This window comes from Columba livia, chromosome 1 (assembly GCF_036013475.1).
Source record: "Columba livia isolate bColLiv1 breed racing homer chromosome 1, bColLiv1.pat.W.v2, whole genome shotgun sequence".
NCBI classification, from domain to species: Eukaryota; Metazoa; Chordata; class Aves; order Columbiformes; family Columbidae; genus Columba; species Columba livia.
The window spans coordinates 78,245,186-78,270,147 of NC_088602.1; the positions used below are offsets into that span (position 1 = coordinate 78,245,186).

Consider the following 24,962-nt stretch of genomic DNA (forward strand, 5'->3'; position numbering starts at 1 on the left):
TACAATGGACAGGTTTCATGCCTAGCCCAGGCCCCACTAACAAAAGTACTTACAACGTTGAAAGTCTCTAGGCTAGGTCTTATTTGCAAATTCGTAAACCAAAATTTGTCATTGGATATGTGTTTCTCTTCAAGCAGGTAAGCAGGACACATCCAGAGCATGCCCCAATTGTTTAGGTAAAGATGTAGTTCCTTTACTTCACATTACTAAAAGGTATTTCAAAATTCAGTTAGGGTTCACTACTGTAATTGCTTGTTTTCCTTTTTTAATACTTACGGCTATAGCTATGCGGATGACAGTGTCCTTTCTGCTTGCCACTCTGGCCACATCTCTGCACTGGCTTCGTGCTGTTGCCCGTAATCTCCTCCCTCACAGATTAACTGGGTAGCTACCTCACCTTCAGCTCTTGCTTCTTGTTGTCTACTCTTGCCTGTGCTTCCCCCTTCACTCATAATTATAGGACTGCACTGTTAAATATGCTATCTGTGCTCTGTTGTGAAAATAGGAGCATTTAAAAAAGTAAAAAAAAAAAGGAAAATATCACGTCTTTAAAAGCCAGATAAACCAGATAAATCATCTGCAAAAATTAACATGCACAAGTCATAACCAGGTAATTACTACATCACTCCAGGGCAAACTTGAGGGTATTTAGACATGCATTTCTGTCCATTAACATGTATAGATTTATGTAAACATTCTAAAATTAAAAGTATCTAGTTTGCACTTAATTACAATGTTTCTGGAAAGCTTTCCCCCTTCATTTCCTGATGTGTATTTACTCTTACCTGTGGTTGAGGTTTTGCCTGATAATTAATGTAAGTATCACAAAACGGAGTCAATTTTGACAGAACATAATCTGCCACTGCCCAATGACTGAGCTTCTGTAGTGCCTCCTGTGATCAACTTTTCCAAAATCATTGGCACAATTAAATGCTACAAACTTCATTTACCATCCATTCACCACAGTTGTTTTGCTTTCTCACCAATAGCCCTATCTAGTTCAGACTCTGCCTTGTCAAAACTATCTGGTTCCATTTTTAATAAACAGGTTAGGATTTATTATCCAATTCAGACATCACCCATGGCCCATTATTTCACATTGCCTGACCGCCTGCCTAGGTTTTCAGTTAAGTTAGATCTGGGTAACTTTGAGTCACAATCTGAAATATACCTTTCAGAGGCCTGGGAGAGTCTAGGAAAAGTTAAAGTAGCCTTGAGAGAGGTATTACCTATATTCGTTAGGTGTTTTTGGTTGCTTAGAAAACCTTGCTTAACTCTCTCACATCGCAGTTGGCAGTACAGATGGTACTCTGATTTATCCAGGAATGTAACTCCCATGGCAGCCCCTGAGGCAAAGGCTTTGGTGGGTTTTATATATCTGGTTTAATACCTAAGCCCTGCTGAATGAATCTCCCAACTGGAAATCCAAATGACCGAGCTAGAAAGACTGAATCAGAGATTTTTAGACCTGACATGCCAATTTCAGAATGTGCTAAGCCAGATCTTCCAATTATCTGAATTTTAGTTTGGCAAATCTTATGGGTGCTTCTACCTAGGGGTTTGGGTAATTATGCTTATCTTCTATGAGATATTTAGTTACACCAGTTTAAATTGCAGAGAGCCCTTTATGTACCCTGTACCACGGGGTACACTGCAAAAGGATTGAACAACTTTCTAGGGCTGGGGTATCACACTTCACATACATCTGCCCTATGGAGGACAAAGCTTGTCAACAGAGACCGAACAGGGAGCCAGAAGCTGCTGCCATTTAAAGTTCAGTGATGTTGTCAATCACCTTTTTGGCAGACTCTTGTTCCTGTGCAAGGCAGCAATTCCCTTTTGCAAGTTTTCAGTGACTGTGTAACTCAGGACCTTCAACCTGCAGCATAAATCAGGATATATACTGAAAAAGGTGGTCCTTTCTGCCCTCCCTTCTGACCTCAGTCATTTGTTTCTCCACCTTGTTTGTGCTGACACTTGCATCTTACAGCTGCATCGTAAAGCAGAATAGGGAAGTGACCCCAAAAGCAAATCAGAAGAAATACAAGATTAGTTTGCAGCTGGATCAATCCTCAATGTGGCTCGTTAAGCAGCCACGTAAACTAAGTGCCAGCACAAAAAGCCAGGTGGAAATAAGTGCCACTGGCAAGAGGGTGGAGTTCTCCTTTCAGTGGCACCCTGAGTTTAGCAGAATGCAAATGGCCCTACACTTAGTTGAAACCGGAAGCTGTGTGAACTGTGGTCACTTAAAGTCACCTCTTTAGGACACTAAGGGTCACCATCTTCTGTCTGTGCACTAGCCTTACTACACTCCCTGGCATCCACATTGAACCCTGCAATACAAAACTAAAAATACTGTCTGTAGCAAATATATGAGACTGTATTACAGCCAGAGAGAAATTAGAAGATACATCCAGAGGATAAAAGACTCGACACTCCAGGAAGTATCATGTAGAAGGCTGTTCAAGGTGGTCAGAATAGTAAATGAGATATTAGCAACAGTCAAGTAATACATCAAGGCTATAAATAACTGTGAAATCAGGTATTAACAGTAATTATACAACACACAAAGGAGGTGCTCAGAGATTCTAGTACGCTTGAAATGCAAATTACTGCAGAGCTAAGGATAGCTGTGACAACAGATTTAAAACCAAAATTAGATCTCTGATTTTCAGACACTATGAAGAAGTAATTTGAACTTTGCCAAATAGGGCTTAAATGTACCGCACACATATAATTACTTGTACAACCTTCTCCTTGCATGTATCTCATTCCACTTATCCAATTTAGAACAACGTTCTCAGTCAATTATTTACAAACATAAAATAAGACAGGCTTAGGATTTTCATAAAGTGCACTATAGTCAGAAACCATAGAATCAATAAATTGTATGTTATCTCCATACAACACCCAGTATTATGCCTTTTTTTTTTTTTGTAAGTAACATGCCTATCATTGATGTAGTCAGTGCACTTTTCATTGTATTTTGATCTACAGGCACACACCACGAGGCAAACATATGCCTTTTCCTTCGCAAATAAAGTGCCATCAGACACTGGATCCGTGTTTGTAAATCATGTTCGAGATGCTGTGTTCTCACACGTGCAATCTGAGAGCAACAACATAAGACGAAGCATTTCATTGTGAAACATATCACATCCCCTACTTATGCAAAAAAAAAGAAGGGGGAATGGCATGATCCACAGCTAGGTCTACGTTGTGCCCTGAATTCCTAAGCAGAACATCTCATCACAATGACCGAGCATTTCAGCCCAAAAAGGACCACGCCTCTCTGGGGATCACAGTATCTGCAAGCACATCAGAACTCCATGTGACACGCACATGCGACAGACCACCAGCTGCCTGAAAGAGACCAGCAATGCGAGCAACTGGGCAGCTTAAAGAATTATTGCACATGCGGAAAAAAACCTTCCCAAAGCCACATTAATTTACTGCTGCAATAGCCCCCAGAACTTAACTTCCTTTTTAATAAAGTAAATTTGACGTAAAGTGTTAGCTTAAAGCACTTCATTTGCACATCATAGAGGGGATCTGCCCTTCAGCATGGACCTGAGGAGATGCAGGTATCAGAATAAAGGCATCTTTTCTTCATCATTCATTATTAGGTTGCAATGGCACCTTGAAAGGCACGGTTTCCTGTGCGAAATCCTGCTGTACGAGCCTTGGCCTTGCCCTTCCAGGGTCTAAAACTGCAGCTTAGGATGGCAACACAAGGAAATTGAGTAAATTCTTAATACACTGGTTTTCTCCATGAAGAAGTGGAAGCTGCACTACACTTTAAACAATATGCTTCCATGCCAGTAGGAGAGATGCCTGTAGGATAACCAGCAATAGCAGGAGTTTTAGTTTTAGTTTTAGTTTTAGTCCATGATATAGCATAAAAATGACCATAATGGGCTCGATCCAAGGGTCTCCTCACTCAGCACCCTGTCTTCAACAATACATTTAATGGATGCCAGAGGCTTTTCTTCAAATTAGATAGCCACAGATAAGCCCTCTAACAAAAGACTATGAGGTGGCTATAAGGAAAGAGACCTGGGTTGGATATTACTAAGGGAGGTGCCAGGTGGGAAAAATGAAACAGCACAGAAATGTAGTAACATATTTTTGGGAAATGATGGAGGACAGAGGGTACACAAAACAGGTAACGGTATTACATGCTGTTCTATATTCACTAAAATGTCACTGTTTTCCAGCTCCTCTTTGTTTTCCAATAATATTATTGCAGTGATTTCAAAGGCTCTTTGCAGTTGTTTCATGAAGGTCAAATTCCATTCTATGTACAACATGAGCAGTGGTAGCCACACTGTCTTTGAATATAAATTCTCGGTTGCAAGGAATCTCTTGTTACCAATATGTGAACCACTTTGTACAGTCAGCCCCTGAAGTTTGCTAAGTGCAAGTACCCCAGAGGATAAAGAAATAAAGCCAACAAAACCCAACAACAATAACAGCTAGCCAACAGTAAAATGTTTTTTTAATAATTACTTTTGTTTTCTCTTACCATCCTTGGATCCTTTGGGATCCATCCTGGGAGCTTTGCAAAGAGGGAAAAGCTATAAACACAACTTCTAATGACAAAATCAGGTATTTCAACTACATCTGGGAAGTTCAGAAAGCCAATCTGATGATACTTTCTGTAGGTAAATCTGACAAAACATAGTTAAAAACTATTATACTTTGCATGCCATAAAAGACATAACTGACTATTCTAAAGAGAGAATTATTCCATTAATAAAATATACAAGAAGCTAAGCAAATATACTACTGTATTACACCACCGGAGGATTAAAGTTCTTTGTAAAGCCATAACCAGGCAACTGAGAGATTCTTATAGATTTTTTTCCTTTATTAGACAGAAACATTAAGCCTCTGTACAAGGTACAGACAACATAAACACAGTTATTTGAAAAATTAATTACCAAAATTTTCTGTGGATTTTAGTTAGGTAATTGCAGGCCTTTCTGTGTTGCAAACAAACTCTGATCTAGCCAAATGTGTAAGTCCCCAGATTTATAAAGTGGTTTGGTCCAACGCAGAAGTGGTAGACTGCTTTGCTACACCCACCATAGAAAAAGGGCACTATAGAGCCTTGATGATACTAGAAGTTTTCAAAAGCATATTGAAACACAGAATTTTTTCAGCCTGCCAAACAGTGCCATTACACTTGCTTCATTCTTAAAATTCAGCAAATGAGTCAACAAGCATCTTCATTATTCAGTGAGTAGTATCAGAAAGCATGAAGCAAATGATACATGAGGACAGGCTTGTAACTTCTACTTTTCCATCAATTCAGACAGATTTCAATTGTTTAAAAATTGTCTTCTGCACTCCTGTCACAACTTTAGCTAGTGACCTCGTGGCAGCAGCTTTCTATTTTAAATACCAGACATTCAGTTTAACACACAGTTTCCCCTTATTCCCAGGGAAAACTACTTCTGTAATTGTCATAATATTCATACTCATGTTTTCACAGATTATAAGTTCATTATTAATATAATTTCTTACTATTTTTATACCATTTAAACAGTAAGGAGGGACCACAAAGTATCAGGTGACACTCCACATTTGTTCATCTAGAGTCTTGGAATGATTACTAGTGCCCGTGATAGGGTGTCCCAGAATCCTCTCACTCTAAGTTCCTCCTCATTGTCTAATCTGAAGGCAGGATTTTTCTTTTGATTTGTAAAAGTTTCAAATATAACATTAATAGGTGTGGGAGTAAAATCCGCAGTACCTATTTACATTTCAACTTATTCCCCAAAGGGATAAAATAGCTTGATGGAGCAATAACATCTCTTTCACAGACCACCCTTTCACTTCAAATAAATCAGCTAAAGTGATCTCAAGCAAAGGACTGATCTGTTCAAACCCAGTCATGTCATTCATTAAGGTCTCACTCCTCTATTTCAGGGCTACAGTCAGAATTTACCCAAATTGACATTGAACATCAGTGCTATTTCCCTTTATCCACAGTAGGAAATAGCAGTACTGGAGTTGACAATCAAGCACGGCAAGCATAGATAAATGCTGACTTTTACTGAGGACCACTGCAGGTTAGCGAAAAGAGACGTTGTGGTATCCTTAATATAAGATTAATGAATTGTATCGTTATTCTAAAGCAGTCCTGTCTTAAAATCAGCATTGAAATAATTAGAATGAAGACTGTCAGAGGAAGCATGGAAATAAAAACATCCTTCTTTTTTTTCACAGATTAATCAAGTTGAGTTAAATTGGTAATATTTTAAGTGACTGTAACTAGTAATTTTTTAAGTGGGCATATGCAGACCATATATGAAATTAAAATTTTGAAGTGTCTTAGTCATACAAAACCTGTTTTCTGAATTTAACTGTGTACACAAGCAGTCTGCATTTAAATGAATTTGATTCAATCAATGCATAAATGACCGCCATGCTCTTAATGGCTTTGAAAGGAGATCAGTGGGAAAAGCAGACTGATAGGTATCAGTGCCAGCCTGGTGAGCAATACCAGTATGCACTTAACAGACTAAATGGGGAAGACACAACACTGACCAGGAATTAACACAAAGTAAATTAATTGATGGGGTCCTGAATGTCACAATTCTACTTCATGTTAGGGTATACAAACATGTTCTGAACATGTCTACCTGCAGATAAAGAATATTTGAACTTAATTTTGGATTACAATTAAGTTAATTTACATTTTGTGGATAATAACCTGCACCACATAGTCTGGATCCAGAAAATACATGGAAAAGGCAATGCTGAAGGAGAGATCATAGGTTAAAAAAAAACATTTGTACCTCCATTTTAACATAATAGTAAAGTACTGCATAGCATTCTCAGGAAGTCTTGGGCCAGAAAGCTTGCACTACATATTTTTTTTCTATAAAACTTTGGTTTGTTGAGGTAACCCATATACAAACAAATTGTAAGAGAATATTTTCTCATTTGCCATGGCTACTGAGGTATAGCCAAAAGCACCCTAAAATGAGATGTACCAGCCAAATGAACTTTCACCAGCTCATCCCATTCTGGCCAGAAACACTTTGACAATCTGGAGAGAACTGTCAAGAGAGGTACATTTTTTAAGTACTTGCACAACAACAGCCTACAAGTATTTGTTGGGCATTATCTCCACAGGAGAAGTGCAATTTTTTTCTATACAGAGTCATACGTAGGAGAAGTGCGATGCAAATCAGAATAAGAATTTCTATTTGTGTAACAAGGAATTATTTTCCACAATGAAACATTATTTCAGGATAATGGCTAACTTCTACAAAACTAGCTTACACTAAACATGAGCATGGACTAATCCTTCAGGGGTTCAGTAATCATAATGGATCATTTTCACCTCTAGATTTTGTACTTTCACGTAAAAATAAGGAAGTCAAAGAACCACATCAGTGGTAAGACTCAATAGAGAGAAGGGACTCCAGAGCATGGCAGCAGTACAAGGGAATATAGAGTCTCGCCTCTCTTGATAGGCATTGAAAGGAGATAGCAATAGCAACATCACAGTGAGAATTCTGCTACCTTCCCATGCAGCGAATATAGGTTCTTATGAGGATATGAAAATATTGCAAAATGTAAAAGAGAAGAGGAAGTATTTAGGGATTAAGAGGACTATTTAATGACAAAAGAATTACGAAAAAAAATAATCCTGAAAACAGGGAATTTAGGAATTTAGAGGCTGTTTGCAAGTATATGAAAGGACCTAGGGCAAGACACAACTTCCATAAAGAAGCAAAGAAAGCAAAGAGTAGAATGGTGCATGGATTTGCATTAGAGTTAAGAGCAACTGTTACAAGGTTTCAAGTGACTTATTTGGTTTGGGGTTTTTCTGACATTCTTTGCTGTAATTGTAGTATGGAATAGCCTGGCAGCAATGTAAAGTTTAGGCAAAATCTGGACTTTTTCTTTATGCTGAACAATAGACATATGTGAGCATGTTCCACCTATACCAAGTTCAAACTAATTTCTATCAAGGGACTGAACCATGGCCATCTTAACGAACATCTATTAAAGAATTTCCACAAATCCACTCTTTTTCAAATATTTTGGAAAGTAAGGTTGTTTGAGCAACTGCATGATGCACTTTTCTACTTAAAATCTATTTCTATCATTCATACATAATATTAAAAAGAAAAATGCTAATTTTACATTTTCCGTATTGTGCTCTCCTGTATTCCACTTGGAGGTGCACTGTGTAGAGATCTCTGCTGTGACTGTGTGACTGTTCATGGTAAGACTTGTGAATTTCTTGCACAACTGTGTAGTTCATTTGTTTATAGCATATATGATTTACTATTATCCTTACCTTCAAGCTGTAAGGACACACATGTAGCATGTGCCTAGCAGATGGAGAAGAGCAACAGTCTGGCTAGCTACAGGTGTAACTCTGTAAACCTTAGCTGTTCTAAGTAATAACTAAAATATAAGCAAGGAACAAGGGCTATCCACAGAAATCCCCCAGCTGTTTCAACAGTGGCACAGGCAGAGTAAATCTTGCACCATAGAGGGAACAGAAGGCTAGAAGGACTCAGCTGAGATCTTCACTGATACATTGCCCATCTGGATTTCTGAGTCAGAAGAAGAATCTGAATGGGATACTCAGAACCCTGTAATGGTAGATCCTACATTCACTTTGATTTCAGTTTGGCTGTACACATCTAAATTGCCCTCCCAAACAAAAGTGCCTACAAGTTTGGATCCTTCTTGCAGTGACTATCATTTAGATATTTACTTAATGAAGAAATATATTCCTTTTACAGATGACGAATTTGCATCTCCTCACTTCCACTGAATCTTCACTTACTGTTGCACTTTGCAAGGAGACACGACATATTCATTTGGAAATATATTTTCTTCTCTCCTTTTGTTCATTTTTTCTCTATCACAGTAGTCAGAATAAGAGAAGATGCTGCATTATGTGCCATTATCTGTGCTGTATGTAGATTAATAGCACATAGACAGGATCTTGTTGCCATTGCTTCTTGTTTTGTGGTGAGGAGATTGTTTTATTTGGAGGATTTATAAGGGGAGGGGAAAGGCCATTGAAACCTTAAAAGAGATCATAGGTTTTATTGAGTTGTCCACAAAGACTTGATTTCCCTTCCTGGTATTTTTAAATCCATTTAGAACCCAACAGAGGTCATAAATAGTTCAGATTACTTCTTTCAATGCCTGCTAGCTTTCATACATCACTGCTGAACTTCATTTGACATTGTTTCATCTACTGCTGTAGTTCTGAGGGTTCCCTCCTGAAGTGTGTTTTGGACTTGAGTAACCCAGCTAATTGTGCCATTTGCAGATGTTGCAATCTCACTCTCTTTCTTTCCAAATCATTAATACAATTGTTAAGTAACAACCATCACAGTGTGAAACAATGGAGCAACCCACTGTAATCTTTCAGCCCTGGTAAAGGATGACTAGATATTTTTACTTTAGATTCTGTATCTAGCCATTTCTACCCCATGATGAGGATTTCCCACTCCCTCCGTGACTACTTAGCTTCCTTAACAGCTGCTCCTGTGGAGAAAGCTTTTTGAAGTCCAAAAATTATGTTGGCTGATTCTTTTTTTTTTTCTTTTTTCTTTTTTGTTTTTAATAGAATACCGAGAAATGAATGTCTTTTGCAGAAAAAGCCCTGGTAACTACCACATGTGTGCCAGCATTTTACCGTCTTACTCTAAATAGAACATCCCCTAATTCCCAGACGCTTTCTATTACCCAGAAATATACTGCACTGGAATAATCTGAAACAATTTTCCAAAAACTTGTCACAGTACTATTCAATTCTTCAGTATTGAAGAATTGCTACTATTTAATTTGTCAGTACAGAAGCTAAAACATGGTCTCATCTACATACGAAATGCTTATATATTTTGTCGCATTTTCCCCAAAGTAATTTTGCTTAGTGCAAGAACTGAGCAATACTGTCCCTTTCACAGACAACAGAGATTGATATCTTTTAATTAAATTAGTATCCACATACAACCAGCAAAGCAACTAAGCAACTCCAAGCAGAATCAAGATCCACAGACCTAGACCCTTTTGGATTTTAACCCTTCTGATCTTCTACTTTTACATTCTCAAACTGTAAATTTTACAGTTGAACCCTTTCCCACTCATGCCAAACATTGCTCCCAGAATTGTGGGATTCTTGAAATTCATGTCTCAATATTGCAATTTGAGATTATGTAGCCTTTTGCCACAGACTTTAAAGAGTTAAGAGAACACTGCTTCACACAGACACTTTAAATTTGTCATTTCTAAGGTGCAGAACATACAATTCACATGTTGCAGCATGTGGGAGTAAAATGGATTTAAGCCAATTTTGAGCCCTCTTTATCCCAGGCTGCTGTGCATCTCCTCACACAATTCAGTCGTCTCTTTGAGGCTGCCTTGGTCCTGGCAGGGAGAGCTCAGCTGCTCATGAGCTCCAATAGTGGCTGGCAGCTCCCAGGGCAGGGCTGGCTGGGGTTCCCCCAGCTGTGTCCTGGCTGGCTCAGAGAACCGGCCCTCCCGAGGTCTCACCTGGAAAACAGCCCAGTGGTCATTTCCTCACTTCCTGCCACAAGAGACCTCTTCTCCAGGTGGACCTGGGCTTTCAGGGCCATGTCTGGCAGCTCTGGTGGCCCTTGCCATAGAAAAGGGGCCAGGACAAAGGTGAGGATCAAGAACAGGTGAGGTTATGCACCATTGGCAAGGGTGCTTCTTCACCTTCCGTAATAGAAAGTCAATGCTGCAGAAAAAATTATAGGAAAAAGTTTGAACTTTTCCATCACTGTTTGTCGTCCTTGTACATTCCCCTCCTCTTAGACAACGAAGATCAACAAAGGAGATTTTTGTTTTATTTGTAGAGTCAGTTTTACTTCCAGGATCCATTGAGCCTCAGCACTTGAATCTGAATCAGTGCTGTTTATTTAAAGGGCCTTCATTACTGCAGTATTTATATGTGCATACATTATGTAGCTTTTAATATTTATGACAATGAAATAGTATTATCAAACCTATGTTATTATTAAATACAAGATATGCATTAATTTCAAGAAGAACTGTGGGGCAAACTGTGTAATTACTACATTACAAAATACAATGTGAGAACATCACACTGATAAAGAAAACACCTTCTAGTGTGATACTCAGCCTTCAACCTGTGAGATGGTGTTTTTTTAATTTAGAGCACAGAGGCCGGACCTTTAACATACTGCCCAGAAAGAACTTCCTGAAATATACTGGACTAGCCATCAGCTTGGCAAATTAGAAAGCTTGATCCCAATGACAATAATGGTATCTAGCATGAGCTTGAACAAAACATTTAATTGTCCAGAGCTCCTGCTTTCCACCATGGATGTCATGTCACAAAACGGTGTTAGAAGCCTTGGTATATCCTATTTGTTAGAATCTGACTGTGGAAAGGTATTAAATAGAGGTGTATAAAGGAAGAAAGACATATGGACATTTGCTTTCAGAATAACAAATCTGAATGGTTTCCTGAGTAAAAATGCTCTTTTAAAGACCCCAGTAAGGTTAACAGGGAAGATGACAGACTCCTGAAAATGTGTGTATTTCTGTGGTTTTTTTGACTATTCCCTAATGTTTGATGAATATACTAGCAAAGCCTTACACTTACATACATCTTGCTTAATGGTATACTCCACTTATTCTTCTAAAATGTCCAGTGAATTTTTCATAATGCTGTGAGTTGTAGTCCTGGTAGGGAATAGTTTTACCTTTCTTCCATATACTGATGATAGTAATATTTTTAAGCAGATACCATTGAACTGCTCTACGTAAACCTGAGTTATCTTCAGAAAACAGATTTCATCCAACAAATTATAAAGGTTAGCAAAAAGACAACTGTTCAGACAGCTATTCTCCAAACATCATTTGGTGAAAAATTATTAAAAAATTTACATTATGCTTTACATTTTATAATTATTCACTTTTTCTTCATGATCTTTTGCTGATTGACTTTGAACTATTGTTGTGAAGTTTCAAATGAACACTAATAATTACACTTATTGGATTATGTTATTCAGAAGATGCTAAGACATGTAAGTATAAGGATTTTTAGGATTACTGAGTCAGATATTGTCTAATAGATGGTCATTAATGATCAATTTGTCCTTTGGCATTGACCATTCCTACTTCTAGCAACAAGGCAAATTTCTCTTAATTAAAAAAATTATTTTGCCCCTGAAAGAACTTGACTTTGTTAGGACTTCATTTGTACACTTCATATAGTTTAATGCATCCTCTGTAGTGGTCTTTATTTAGTGATCACATGACTATTTCCCTGTAGCACAGAACTGTCATCTGGAAGCTGGGTGAACTACTGGCTCTAAGTTTATAAAAAAAGCTCTTAAAACTTAAGAAGGAACAATAACTCTATCATGTTTCCTCAATCATTTATCATTTGCCTTGCTCTTCCTTGAGTATAGATGAAGAAATAAAATAATTAATAAAATAATAAAATAATGAACTGGTGAAACTACATTCATGAAAATTTCACATGGGAACAAATAAATAGTTTTTTGTTAAACAGCTTTAATTCCTAAGAAACATTAATATTCTAAACTATAATATTAATTACATGAATTAGCCTCCTTGTAACCAACATAGAAAAAGAAATAAACCCTTTAAAGTTACATGTCTTACCACCATTCTGGTTGTTTTGTTTTGTTTGTTTGTTTGTTTGTTTGCTTTTTTTTTTTAGATTCTGTAACAGATCTTCAAGATGAATATATGGAGACAAAGGTTGGGGGAAAAAAGCAGATACTAGGTAATGTTCTGGCAACTTTGTGTTCCACAGTATTAAATTGAATGTACAGGCTCTCACCAAAGAATATTCCTAAGTATTTATCAAATACAGTCACACATTGACTTATATCCACAGGTTTAAAGTTTAAAGCAGTTTTAACGCTGCTAATGTCCTCTGAGGCCATATAGGAGTTTTTAGAAGAGCCAGTATTTTCAAATTCTATTGCATTTAACAAAGATAGTTACATTTCCAGTATTTCAAGTACCATGCTATGGACACTACTGATAAATGACGATTGGGCCAGAATTTTATTTGAATATTTTAATCTATTTCATTAAGGACTTTATTTATTTTTTATAGGCAGGTTTGGTATTTTTTAGGCATTTGGATCCACTCTAATTTGAAATGAAAAGTCAAGTTTGCTTGTATTAACTGTGGAGCTGTCAGTGAAAAATCACATTAATAAAACTAATGCATCTAATATATTTTACAGAATTTGACTTGTTCAGTATTTCCTAGTTTCCCATATATTCCTTGAAATATAGACTTACATTAGTGAATACTTACTTTTTTTATGTACAGATTCTGTTTTCATTAACACCAGTACTGAAGTAAGCCTTCACTCAGACTTCAGTCAGTAAGAAATGTAATCTTAAGCCTTAAAAATGTAACATCACATTTCACAGAATCACAGAATGTTAGGGATTGGAAGGGACCTCGAAAGATCATCTAACCCAGTCCCCCTGCTGGAGCAGGAATATCTAGATGAAGTTACACAGGAATGTGTCCAGGCGGGAATCTTTGTTTAAGAGATAACTTTGTTTAAGAGATGCAGTGTATAAAATGCATAAACAGAAATCAACTATAAGTTGGGGGTTGGCTGATTTAAGTACAGTTCCATTACATGGAATGAAGAGAAACAATTGATAATGGTCAGACTAGTCAATAGAATCTTCCAACACAATTTTATCAATATTGTAAAATAGCTGTAATTCCCTCCGATGATAAATTAGTGTCTGGTACATTAGGATTGTATCTTAAAAGAAAATATTATTTTTAAATATTTGTATTTTCCGTCTCAAAACTGCCTATAAATATGATCAACTCTATGTTAATGCTTCTCTTTGTGTAAAACAAAAGCTTTGAGGATACCTTTCATGAAGATCAAGGCAAAGAAAAGAATTACATTTCATAACCGTAGCAAGAGCCTGTTTTGCTGTTTAGCCATTTAACTTAACAAGTAAGCAACCTTATAACACCAAACTCCAATTTTGACAATGCATTATAACATTAACATTATTTGATAACTCATGCCATAGCTATACGCATTTTCTGGTTTTTTGAGTGATAGAAAAAGTAATGTTCATGAATAATAACAGAGATGCACAAATTCTCCTCAAAACAAGAATCTGGATCCAAATATTCAAACTCCATTTGAATCGTGAATATGCCAATCTCAATAAGAAAAATAGCTAAGGCTAAGATCTTGGTATCTTACACTGTAGATGTTGCTGTTTTAACAGATTCCATATTCTGTGGATGTTTTCATAGAGTTGAAATATTTGAAACAGCCAAATTTTCTTTACGGAGATGGAAACTTATAATGACTTGACCAGTTTAGTGATATTTAGGGAATTAATGACATATTCCATTAATATGCATCATATGGAACTGCTATTACAATCTGGAAGGGACCAATGGACGACTGTTTGGTGTCTGGAAGTGATCAGCAGTCAATAACTTCATTCTCTCATAAAGCACTTAATTTTAAAAGGGAAGAAGTTCTATAACCTCAACAACTCTTCAGTGCATGGTTTGAATCAGAAATATTGCTACTTCTAGTGCCACTGCACATACTGTTCTTATTCACGCAGATGTTTAACATTCTTGATTCTAACTAGGAATTTCCCTAAATTAAGTTTTGTGGTAACAGGCTGCAGATTAATTACAGTTCATATAAAAGTTGGGCTTTTCTTATTCTTTCTGATTCAGGCTTTTGAGTATTTCATATTTATCATTTATATAAATAACCTCAGCAGAAACAAAGGAAGGGCACCTACATGAGCTAAATTCTCCCTTATGATGATACTGTGCAGTAATAATATGGCTATAATATAATCATTTGGTGTTTGTTGTCTTAGACAAGACTGAAATAACAAGCATCATTAGATACATTGCCTAACTCTGTCAGTATTAGGCAGAGTTATGGTTATCTGTGTGCCTTCACAATGGATTTTCAGTTTATCTTTGAGTTCTATGGGTTCCTAATGCTTGAGAGTGTGGGATAATTTTGAGATGGTTTCAATATGTCTGGGATGTATGCTACCCTCAACTCTCACTCTTTAGACTTATCACCCTTCTAATTTAGACATAAAGTGGGATTTCAGCCCATTAAAAAAAAAAAAAAAAAAAAGAAAGAAAAATTGAACAGGCAATACAAAAACTTATTCCCATGAGGCCTTCTGTTAATTTGCAATATGAAGGTTTTGCCTCTCAATTTTCCTTCCTTCCTTCCTTCCTTCCTTCCTTCCTTCCTTCCTTCCTTCCTTCCTTCCTTCCTTCCTTCCTTCCACACAGATAAGACTCTGTGCCTTTTTCTGTGCTCTTTGTTAAATAATTCAGGAATCACAGATAGACATAAAAAATGGATAGCCTGTTTTTCATGCTTTACAATATCTGCTTTGAATAAAACGTACAGTTTGAAAATAACTAGGAGACTGTGGTAGCTAATTCTGCAGTACTTGTTCTGTATTGGGTAAATTTCTTACTAATTAATAAAATCATAGATTTCCAGAAGTTACAAGTTACTTATTTTCCATTGAAGTTTTGCAGTGATAATGTCTGAGGTGTTCCCTTTAAAACCACATCCTACAAAACTCAAAAAATTAGATATTTAATTTAACTTTGAGTAGATATTATGAGAGTTTAGAAAAAATAAATTATTGAAGAAAGGAAGGAAAAGCATTGCCTGTCCATTATTTAAAAAGTAAAGTTTAACTAAGTATTATCCTTCTTAAAATATTTTCACACCACACCTCACTGACTTGTTGAAGCATTTGAGTTCAAGTTCTGTGAAAAAATTCCTTACCAAGCTTGTTTTGCAGACTTGCACTAAATCTCTGATGAAGCTTCTGAGTGCAAGTTCAAATACATTAAAGGACTAATCAATAAAACGGGAAAGCAGCCTTGCAAATCACATTGCCCACTAAGAACTGTCATTAAATTAGAGTAAAATCAAATTACACAATAACTAACAACAGCCGCTGCTCACGTATGAGAAGGTATCCTCCACCTGCCCGACAATATGCGCAGCCCGATGTTTGCTCCAGACTTCCAGACTTGCCCCTTGGTGAGGATTCCCACGTCCTTGGCTCCTGGCTCAGGGAGCTGTGTGAGCCCAGCCCCGTGGCCTTGAATCACAGCCCTTATCCGCTTTGGTATTTCCAGTAGCTTGCACAGCCAATAAATAATGCATTCATTAGGCAAGCTGCATGTTTACTTCCATAGACCAATACTTGGACTTTTTTTAGCCAAAAAATCCCAACCTGACTCATAGCTACACTAGATTCCTTTCTTTTGGGCACAACACCATGTGTACCTGTCCTTGGTGGGCTGGTGGGGCAGCCGCAGCCCCCATGTCACCCCTGCCCAACAGCGCATGTTGGCTCTAACTACATTGTTTATATCGTCTTGCTTTACAACCGCAAGAGCAGAAAAACTAGAGGGGTGTTTTCTCATAAAAGCAGCTTAGGATGTATCGGTGCTCCATGTTTAGGTAAGTGTCTCACGTACAGAAGGATGACCTAGAGGCAGCACCAACCGGTTCATAGAGTTAACATCCATTATGAAGCTTATGGTCTAAAAGCTGCAAAAATGCCTTTTCACCTGAGGTTCTCTTTTAAAACTTGCCCAGACGTTGTAAGTCAACAGGATGCAGGCTTCTAAATGCTCAAGACATTCTGGGAAAAAGGTAGGATCACTTCAAAATGTTACATTAAGTATGAGTTAGGTTCTTAGACTTGTCACATGAATTTACATTTTGGCCCTTCCAATACAGTTATACTTCAAAACTGAAATAATAATGAAGACACCTCTAAATTCTTATATCAGAAGCTAAACTTTTCAGAATAACAATATACTTTACAGTGTTCTAGAACAATGACTCTCAAAACTCGCCTTCTCACCACAGGAGTGATGTACTTCACAAGTCACATCCTGAGTAAATGCCATCTAAAGATAAAAATATATTTTTAGCCAAAACCTCCCTGTGACTGCAGCCAGACTGCCAGCCGTGGTACTCCAGATGGACTTGAGCATCCAGTCTCATCTCCATGTTCATGTGGGCCACAATCAATACAGGCTGACTACTACTGGGAATTTTCAGATACTGCCTTCCTATACAGCCAATGATGAGACACAAGGCCAACATGCGAATTAAGTGGTTTGAACTTACTTCTTTCCAATATACAACCTGGAAATATTTGGGCAGTAGGGCTGAAGAAATTAAAAGTGAATATGGTAAGATACATACCATTTGATAAATCTAGCCTAACTAGAGGCTCTTGGTACAATGGTTAGAGCATATCAGCACCAGTCTTACTCCACCAGACAAATATATTAGTCAGAAAGCCTCAAAATACTGTTATTTAGCGGTGAGATCTTTCTATTCGAATAAGATGTAACGAAGGCAGTAGAGAACAATGGGATTCATGCTTATTTTTCTGTAAGATCAAGTAATATATTGATCATGCTTGCAAAAGAAAGGATAAGGGGACAGTAGCCAGGTATTTCTGAACAGAGGAGAACATCATGCTGGATAAAGAGTGGCATGATCTTTGACTTTTTATTCAGATTTTGCAAGTATTCTTGAAATGAGATCATCAATGAAAGGCCTGTTCTTACCGTTTCTAGAAGTAGCATGAAAAAAAAAGAGATGGAAAGAACAAAGCAAGACAAGAATTTGCCTGAAATCTCCATAGAAGTGATATCATTTACAATGAAATACAGCTGAAATATCCAGTAGCCTTGTACAAAACTAAACTCTACCAAAATGATTATGCCGATGTAAATATTTTTAGTATGTGAGAAAAGACGAAGCTGAAACGATTTAGTTCTTCTGTACTATGTAATGCAAAGGCATTAGCTTTTCAATCTTGTAGTTAACTGTTCTATAAAAACAATATTCACATTTAAACAGGGCCTGCCAGACGTATTTAATTTTAGTTTTATTAAAAATACCAGAAGCTACTCTTAATAGATAAATGAATGTCATATGAAACCACATCCAAAAAATCTAAAAAATTTCAAGTGCACTTCTATTCCAACTTTATCAGCTAAGCAACCTATCACAGGTCTCTTGCTAAAGAGTTTCAATAAACAAGTTTTAGAGATTACTAAGAGCTGTTTGTCATTTTTAAAAGACAGATTTGCAAGGAGAACCTTTTCTGGGATTGCTTTTAAATATTTTACCACATTCTTTACCTAAAAATCTCTAAATAACTTCAACTTATTTGAAGACAAGAGGAAGTTAAATGAACCATGAGACCAAGGAAAACTCGACATGTTATTTTGTTGAAGTAGAACGACAAAAACATAAAGTACATCAGCTACAGAGAAGAAAAAATCTATAATGACTTCCAGCTTTTATAAAGTAGATCTATAGGATTATTCATAAAATAGATCATATTAACTATATTGACCCATATTCACTCATATACTTTTGACTCTTTTGTGCTATTTCAACAGCACAAAATTACTAAAAATGTGCTTTACCTACTCTGGTAAACTGGATTAATGGCAGCTTTATTTCACAGAAAGCTCTCAAAATGACTGGGCCCAAAACACCCAAGCTTTGTTAGTGCATCCAACCCACGGTTATTAACTCTGAAACATCCCTTTAACTCTGTTTTCTTTGGACATGCCTCTGGATACAGGCACTGTGGGCTGCAGAAGGAAATCCAAACTCTCCCCAGCTCTCTGAAGTGACTTAGCTCTTAAGACAAACAGGATCTGGCATTAAAGCGGGTTTTTGCTGTTTCTGTGTTGGGAACCAGGGTTAAGGCCTTGGATCATGCTTAATCTTTACCAAGGAAATTGTGGGAAGCAAAAGGGTGCTGGGCAGGTCAGCGTTTCTGTGGCCAGTTTTTCTATGGGACTAAACTTGTGAAACGCTGAGGACCTGTGTCACCCAAAGAAACCACTGGGAGTTGCAGATCTATTTGATCTCTAGATTTGTCCCAAAATATCCTACCGGATATTTCTTCTATCTGCAAGAAGCAAAGTAGAGGCACAAGGGTGATAACATTATGGTTTACTTATAGGAACAAACACTGTTTGATGGACCCTAGACTGGAACACATCCATGTGTAGCTGTGTTACAAAGTGCATGTATTTCCTACAGAAGCAACATAGCAATATAATGCTGGGTACTACATGACTGACTAATATTCCAACTGCACTGTAAAGCTAAAAAATGCCAGACTGTGCCTAAAACAGACAATATGTTTTATGACTTTAAAATGAAATCATGGAAGACCTAACTCCATCCAGCTGTTGTTAATAGAGCTTTTTCTCCCCTTTGCTTTTCATTCTCTACCTTAATCCGCTTCAAAATTACCTCACAATCTCATTTATTTTTGCTCGTAACATGATAACTCTTACCAAAACAATGTATTGCACATTACCGGGCAAGAAACCTAAATTAAAGAACAGAGAAAGAAAACCAGAAAATGTATATTCACTAAAGCTGGTGATGCTGCAATGGAAATTTGCATAGCAACCTGCAACTATGCCTGATAGAATTACAAATTCATCATGCATTTGAAGGACAGATGAAACATTCCCACATTTTCTGCATCAGTCATTTCTATTAGTTTCAGCTTAGTATAAACAATCCCCCTTATTTTGCAACTAATTGAAGAATTAATATAAAAGGATTGAACACCTGTTGCTCTGTTGGCAGAAAACAGCAATTACAATGTTTCTTTCCATTTGTCTTAAACTACAAAAGAAAAAAATAAAATAGAAAAGGAAGAAAACATACTGGTAACCAGAGTCCTTTTGAATCCACAGAGGATATTATAGTTTTTATTCAGATTATGAGTGGTCCCTGTTAAGCTTCATCAGTTGATGGAGGTCTCCTCTCTAGTCCCTCATTTAGTCACTGCCCCCTTAAGCGTTTTCCATTAGCTTGGAGTAGCTCTGATTCACTCAACCTCCTCTCTCCCACACACTTTAACACAAGCTTAAAATCCATTGTACATCCACCTAACCATCATGCAGATCCTCTTTAACAATTTCCTATTACAAATATTAATCACTGAAAAGAAATGCTATTAAAAAGAAACACTAAATCCATTTTTGTCACCTTTTTTATTTCTTATCTAGGAAAGTAATTAGGTAAACCTTAAGCTGAAGTAGAAAAAGTCAAACATAGGGACCTGTAAGCAAGTGATTTTTTCAACAGGCAGAATTGAAAGGAAAACAATAACCAAAACACAAGGAAGCATCAAATCCACTTAAAATAAACATTCTTAACTTTCCTTGCTCGTGTAAAACCTAAACCAATTAAACGTTAGGAATGTCAAATATTTTGTTATGGTCACCTGCAACAAAAGTAAATCAAGAAATGCAGGGCTTCAAATACCCTGGAGAAAGACCTATTTGCCATTAACTTGGCAGCTCTGGGACCACAGTCCCCACTCCTGTGTTGAACAACCGCATCTCACCCTCTTCACAGCCCACATCAGTGGCAGCCCTGCAACCACTGCACCACAGGGGCATGGTCCAGCTCCTTTGCTTTGTATCAACAAACCTTAAAGCATTTTCCAGCAAAATTATCACTATTACTATTATTAATTATGAATTATTAAACTCTTTTCTTTCTCACTTTTTATTGAAAAGTATGTGGAAACAGTATCAGTTTTTCCCAACTATTTTGAAATGAGCATCACTGTCTGGTCCAGATGCTCCTACTTTGGCTGTAATGCCTTCCATCACATTGAGGAGACTGCATCTTTCAGGTAATTTTCAGAAGCAGGCCTCACTTAAATGAATCATGGTGGATATACAGCCACAGTCCTTTTCTCTCTTGTTTCATAGCTGTTTCTGGAAATGGCTAAACTGTAAAAATACTCAATATTTTTTCTTTAAAATACTCAATATTTTTTCTTTCTTTGATAAGATACCTATTCATGGGATGTACACATCATCACATCTCTTTTTCTTTTTTCTTTTTTTTTTTTTTTTTTTTAAATAATAAAGCATGACAGATGTACAGGAGACACAGGGGTTGTGGAGGGCTCATTCTGTCTGTGGCACCCGACCCACACGGGTGGAGGAACCTGGTGCTGGGACCTGCCGCTACCAGCAGCGCCCAGTGCTTTGGGAACCATCCGACTGGGGAATGGTCCTTCTCCTGGTCCTGCTGAGTTAGGAAGATCATCAGAGTCTCAGTCGGGGTCAAAACTGACAAGGGTCTTGGGGGTCAGGGTCAGGCTGTGTAAGGACATGGGTGCCGAGACCCCAGAGCAGTATTAGGTGAGTGGCACATGAGTCATGACACAGTGGAAACACAGGTGGGGCTGGAGGTCATTTGGATCTGTGTTCAAAACACTGAGTTGTGGGGGAACAAAGAAAAAATATCACAAATCCAAGGAAGATCAGTATCAACTTGTGACACTGCCTGCCATTATGCAAGCAGCAGCATGCAATATTTTTTGTAAAGTACTATAAGGACAGAAAAAAAATTGTTCTTTTCCCTTTAAAAAAGAATGTGCACCTGTATAGCAACAGCAACAAAAAACAACTGTATAGGATAAGCTATTTCTATGAAGAAACAATAAAGCATTAAATATTTGATATTTTTCTGAATTTATAAATCAAAATAAACTTTTAAAGCTTTCTTGTTAATGGAATTAGAATCATCATCAGTCTTTCCTTAAGTGTCTGTAGTACATAGTCACAGTCCATTAAAAGAACATGTTAGCATTGTTCATAACAGGATGTAAATGAAATAATCAAGTAATCAGGACTATTTCAACATCAATAAAGCCTCAGAGTGATTATTATGTACAGCCATGACACAATACCTTTTTGCATACTTTCCCTGATCAGATTAAAGTGGTGATGAATTCCTCGATGGCTCAAGTGTGCTCCAAGGAAAGCTAGAAGGTTGTACAGTTAACTCCCAGGGTGTAACTCTAAACCATACAACCTACTACCTCAACCCGGATGCACACAGCTTCCGACGGTGACCATAAAGTCTTCTTCACTTCTTCAGCCTTTCTTTGAAATGTGACAGCAGCCACAGGCTCTATATATTTCCCATGGGGGTAGGTTTTCAACTGCAGCTATTACCCACTTTTCAGATTATAAGGCATATGCTTAGATAGACTTTTCTACTGCAGAGGTAGAATATCTGTTCTACCCTGTTTACATATGTATAGAGATATATACGTGTGTGTTTTATGTGTATTTATATATGCATATGTATTTGACAGGAATGATGCATTTCTGGAAAAAAACGACCATTTGGTCTTATTTTATAATAAAAATAAAATACAATTATCTTATTCTTTCTTTGGGGGTTTGTTGTTGTTTTTGTTGTTTTTCCTCCCCCTACATTTTTTGAATGTAATACCATGTCATGGTATATTTAATAAAGCCAGTAAAAGGTATATCCTACTATCCTTCATTGGAAACCCTACAATTCCCTCACACCTCCTTGTAAATTCTAATATTAAGCCACAGGTGCTTAAGGCAACCAAGAAACAACAAATCACTTAATCAAGTTTGAAGATAAGGCAATGGACAGCATTCCAAAAACAATATATAGTTTTGTACACTCCCTCAGGCTTGTCGTCAAATACCACCGCCGTGTGTGCTACATACATACACTTTTGCCAGATCACCATACTGACACAGACCCATAGAAGCGAGCTTGTGCAGTGCGTTTCAACACAAGATCGGATCTACGGGTTTATGCCAATTGGCATCGTTGATTAGCATTTTCCTGTTACGGTGAGACGCAGAAGACTTTAAACAAATAAACATATGAAGCAAAGTAAGAACAGTATTTAAGAGTTAAAATACTACCATCTATTGCAAAGAAGGGTACTTCAAATGTAACTGCTTCAATGGCAGATGCACCAAACAAGCCAAAGACTTGTAACTAGTTTGTTTTTGAAAAGGAAAGAAAAAACACCTCTTTTACAGATTGACGGCACAACGTTGTTTTGTCTTCAGCAGGAATTAATGTCCTTTTGCACACACTTTGCCTTACCGATGAACTCTCAACTCCCAACAACTTGCATCTGACTAGGGCATGCACATAGCAGGCAAGACTGGAATTCATAATTGGATGTGAAATAGAAGTGAACAATACAGGTTTGTCCTTTGTGTCTGAGCTCATATCATGTACTACAACCCAAAATAAAAATCACTTCACCAAATCTGAAAAGCAATGGACGCACACTAGAGTACAGGTACCGTACAATATTGCAAAGACTGCTTAGCTATTTCTTCACATTACAGGGCATTAAGTAATGCTTGACAATAACTTGTTGGTTAAAAGATGCCTATTAATCAAAGCAAAGAAGTTAATTCGTATATTTTATTCACTAATCCTCCCATCAATGTTATTCCCTAATAATAAGAATGAAAGTAGAAACACAATCTTGCAATACTTCAGGGTTAACTCCCACAGCAAATACTTTCTTCTTGTGACCAGCAAGCATTACAATACAAATTATCGCACACTGAATGTAAGCTGTCCTACCCAACAGATTGAAAACAGGTCCTCTGAGGCAATAACTAGTATTTGAGAAAGGTGAGACACAGATAAAGTTTTATCACTTACATATTCTAGATGAAAACATTGATAAACACCGCATCTTTAAGTATCATATCTGAAACATCTGAAAAACTTGTAACAGTAGAGCTACAAATGCATTTGTAAGATACAGGCATAAGAAGCAGGTAGAATTTTAAAGCCACGTGGTATAGAATAGTCTTTTATGATTTTAGTGGATTACTGAAATCTGTATCTGAATAATATTTCAATGCCTGCATCCCACTAGTTCCCACTGAAGGCCTGTTTCTGCCATTGCTAGTCGGGCAAAAATGCTTTCAGGAGAATGAGCGCTGTCAATAACAAAGTTCTTGAATCAGAGCAATGCTTCATTTTCTTTCAGACTGCAACATGCATTTCTAGTTCAGTCATGACATCTGAGCATTAGCAAATAACCTTTTAGTCTTTTTTCTTTTTTTTTTTTTTTTAATTTAGTGGATTAAATCTTGCACATCAAAACATAGCCCTTTCCATTTTAAAATAATGTTAATTTATTTTTTAGAACAATCTGTTTTAAACCTGCTTTCACTTCACATATAACACTTCAGCAATCAGAAGGAATGATATTTTTATAATTGTTTTCTGCTGACACTGAGGAGATATGTAAGACAAGAACTCAAACTAGAATAGTTACCCTAATATCAGAAATAAGTATGCAGACTGCATATGTAATTTACTGAATGATTGTAATAAGTGCTATAAAATCACTCCTCCAATTTTCCTTTTTTTTTTTTTTTTTGTGAATAGAAGTGATATTCCACATTTCAAAAATAATTGGTCAGTGCATTATAGTTTTATACTGGCAAATAGACACACGTACTATAAATATACTGGTAATATACTAGTAAATACATCTATGTTATTTATTCACCAGGCATAACAAAAGAACAAATTATGTATTGATCTTTCAATTCATCCTAAAGCTCATTGGAAACACACAGTACAAAGGCTACTCAAACTGCAATATTCCCTACAGAAAATAATTATAACAAAAGTTTAATACATATCTGTGAAATTATATTTATAGGCTCTTTTAAGGAAATAAATTCTTTTAAAGATAATCTGCTTCATGTTCTTGCTATTAACTTTATTTTAACAAAAAATAATATTTAAGATCACTGTATTACCTTCGCTGAATTCTGGTATAATTAACTTCTTCAGTTTCCTTTTTCTTTTTTTTTTTTTTTTTCACTAAAACAAAAAGAAAGTGAGAGAAAGATTTTGAAATATCTGGTTTATGTAAAGTGTTTTCAGAACACCATGAAATATATTCAAAATTAGTAATTATGCTTTTAAGATATAAAATCGACTCACTGCTGATGCCCCTTTCAGGGCCACGGG

The 24,962-nt window shown here is 36.8% G+C and overlaps 1 long non-coding RNA gene across 2 annotated transcripts in view; it reads right to left on the reverse strand.

The window, feature by feature from the left end:
- Nucleotides 1-24,962, reverse strand: part of LOC135579555 (uncharacterized) — a 61,622-nt gene that overhangs the window by 11,947 nt on the left and 24,713 nt on the right. The window contains exon 2 of one of the 2 annotated variants that reach the window (XR_010472856.1): nt 277-24,812. This is a non-coding gene — a long non-coding RNA (uncharacterized LOC135579555). The remainder of the gene's footprint in view (nt 1-276; nt 24,813-24,962) is intronic. The other variant, XR_010472855.1, reaches the window with a different exon arrangement.